We start from the raw sequence: 3,681 nt of genomic DNA, 5'->3' as shown, positions 1-3,681 counted from the left end.
TAAAATTTTATATATATAATAATATAATTTACATTCATATATTTTTAAAATTTATACATATAAATTAATAAAATTTATTTATTAAAGATAATTTAATATTTATGCTAACTAAAATTATTAAAAATTATTGGCCTTCAAGAATTTTAATTAGTTATTGTTGATCGAAAAATATTTTCGATACAAATAAGATGAATCAAAATAAGTTGTATGGCCTTTTCGAGAAGATGATAAAGTTAAAAGTAATCGGCTCTAATTTAAGTTTCGATTGTTCTACTGATTGAAAGAGCCAAATCGAGTAAGAGTCTCGATTCGAGGAATTAGGAAGAGCTTTCGAAAAGTTGTTCAAGTGTTGATGGAAGCGGGAAAGTTTGTGACTTTTATCACACGAAAAAATTGTTGAAAATATCTACAATTACGCAACGAAAACAGTTACCAAGAGTGATTGAATTTTAAAATTTATAATTTCTTATTTAATTGTAATTAATTGTAATTTAATTAACTGTTATATAGCGTAGTCTATAAATACTGTGAAGTGTTAGAAAATATGGGTTGGAACTTTCACTCAGAAAAACACTCTAAGCATTCTCACATCTCAACGATTTCCTGAGTTTGCAATCGAGTTAAACTTTCTGTAGGATTCCTTCCACTTTCTTTTTCAATTCATTTTCTTTTCTGTAAAATTTAACATTTCAATTAAGTTTATTCTTCTAGTGTTTTTTATTTCCTTTGTCTATTTAATCTTTCTGCACTTTATTCTATTTGATTAGTCTTTCAATTTAATTTAAATCATCGTTATTGCTTTCTTTTAATTTTCAAGCAAATCTTCCTTTTCATAATTTATTTAGTTTTTTAAGAACTTTAATTTCTGAACTGCACTTATTAATTTTACAAATTTATTCTATTTCTTATTGTCAAAACTTGTCTAATCGAAGACGCTTTGATGCACTTCTAGAAAACTGGTACTCGCACAGAGGAGTTGGTTTCGCTCACAGACCATTAGAATCGAACTACCATCGATTTGCACAAAATTGACACAACAAATTGGCACGCCCAGTGGGACAGTTTTAAATCGAAGTGTGTCAAAATAACTGCTTTCTTTCTTAGTGTATGCGATTACGAAGTGGGAAGATCATTCACATGGCTGATGAATTATCAAATGTGAATGGTGGTTCTTCCACCAATGGTAGCATACCGGTATCCATGCAACAAGCCGACGTGTCTTTACGTTCGGAAGGTGAAATTGGAACTGAAAGCATAGTCGTCACAGCTATTCAGACTGGAAATGTTGGACGTAATACTCGTCCACATGGCCCTGCGCCACCGTATCGATCTCCATTAACCGATGGTTGGCCCCCTTATGGTCTTCCTGCTGGTTATACCCACCGGTGGGTGGATTTATGCCACCTATCCGCTTTGGGAATACCAATGGAGTGAATAATATGTAAAACCCACAACAACACTCTGAATATTCTCGTGAGTATCATGTGGGCTCCACTTCGAATGCTACCAATTTAATGGCAGTATATCGACAACAAGTGGAGGAGAGTCACCATGATTTGGTTAATTTATTAACTCAGCAAATGACTACAATCCTGAATCCTATGATGGCCGATCATGAATCGAGATTCGAGCGTCTTGCTAGACAAGTCGAGAGGATTGCTCAAATTGTCGATTATGATGAAGGCGAGAGGCATAATGCTCGAGGAACTAATGAGGGGATGGAAAATATTTTTCAAAATGAAAATCATATTCCGAATCGAGAAAATCCTCGCATGGTTCATCGACATGAGAATGCCGATAATGTTTTACATGGATTACGTGGTGATCGTTATCAGGTCACCCGAATTGTAGAGGAAGTTTTAAATCGAGTTGGATTAAATGTTGGTTTTATGAATCAGCCACATTTTGTGTCTACTTTTTCCCAAGTAGTTCAAATGGCTAAAGTGCCAAGTGGAGTGAAAAATCCGAAAATAACCACAAAATTTGCTGGAGAAGTCAGAGAATCGACAATTGAACATGTTGCTTGTTATTTGGTCGAGATTGGGAACCTAGCCAATGATGAAAATTTGAAAATAAAATTTTTTCCTTCGTCATTGACGAAAAATGCATTTACATGGTTCTCGAATCTTAGACCAAATTCGATTACAACATGGAATTAGTTAGAAATTGCTTTTCATGCTCAGTTTTATCGAGGAAAAATGAACGTAGTAGTCACCGATTTAGTAGCTTTGAAACGTGAAGATGGTGAAACCATCAACGACTATTTAATACATTTCAAAAATGCTAGAAGTAGGTGCTATGTGACATTACTTGAAAACGAGATAGTGAAAATAGCAACTATGGGGTTGGGATTTTATATGCGCAGGAAATCGCTTAATGTGCATATTCCTGACTTGGGTCACCTGGCTGAAAAGGTTCGGCAGATTGAGCTTATGAAAAAGGAGAAAGAAAAACATAAAACTGAAAGAGGTCGAAAAGTAAACCGTTTACTCGAAAAGAGAAGGTTGCTTATGTAACTATGGAATCCTCAAAGGAGGAAATCGATTTTGAAACAGAAGTCGATTTGGCTGAACTTAAGAAAGGCCCTCCATATGTTTGTTCTTTATTGAAAAAACTCCCTGGTAGTGAAAAGTCGAATGATTCAAAACTTAAAACTGGAAAGAAATATAGTTTTGATATTTCAAAATCCGATCAGATTTTTGATGTGTTGCTTAAAGATAAACAATTGGTTTTACCTTAGGGTAGAACTTTGCTTTCCGTAAAAGATTTGAAAGGAAAGCCTTATTGCAAATTTCATCAAGCAATAAGTCATTCGACTAATAATTGTGTCCGTTTCAGGGATTTAATTCAAGAGGCAATCATGGAAGGACGTTTGAAATTTGATGATGGCAAGAAGGAGATGAAAGTTGATGTAGATCCTTTCGAAACTGATGCCAGTTATATGGAACCCTGCTTTGGTGTGAATATGGTGGCGATGTCTTACGATTTTGATGTGGCTCTTGATGATTTTGAGTCACAAGTAAGATCTGTGTATCCTAGAAAAGGGGACGGTTTGTTGGACTTCTTGGTTCAGCAAAAGATCAAAGACCGGGACGTATCTATGTGTCCATGGTGTAATGCTGTTTTTGAAGCTGAAGCAGCAGCAATCTTCGAAAAGGAGAGAATGAAGAAAGAATTGGCCCATAGAGAGGAACAAGCACGTCAAAGACAGCCAATTCGACGTGTGGAGGGCTCAATTTCCAAAATCCCTCAACATTATGTGACTACACCTTTAAGCCGATCTCAGGCTATTGGTGTTCAGTGGATCAGAAACTGTCAAAAGTTTCAAAAGTGTGATCATTTGTATCGACGCAATCCTCAATGGGGACAGTGAGCACCGTCTTGGAATCAGTATGCCACTTATCGAGGGCGAGCTAGAGGATACCCAAGAGGAAGAGGTGGAAGAAGAAGTTTCAATCAGAATAAGAAACTTCATATTGATGCAGGAAAAGAAGCAAGCAAGGGGGCAATTCCTTCTGTGCATTCCCGAATTGTCTTTCCTTCTGATGGGGAGACTTATCCCAAGGAGATTCCATCGCCAACAAAGATGGAAAAGGGAAGGCATTTGCTTAGTCTTCTGGGATAGATAAACATAAAGACGTAGACATCGATGAGGAATATTTCGATGAAGGAGATGATGAC

The sequence above is a fragment of the Arachis duranensis genome, chromosome 9 (genome assembly GCF_000817695.3).
Source record: "Arachis duranensis cultivar V14167 chromosome 9, aradu.V14167.gnm2.J7QH, whole genome shotgun sequence".
Lineage (NCBI taxonomy): Eukaryota > Viridiplantae > Streptophyta > Magnoliopsida > Fabales > Fabaceae > Arachis > Arachis duranensis.
The sequence above is the reverse complement of the archived record's forward strand: the minus strand, read 5'-3'. Positions refer to the sequence as shown.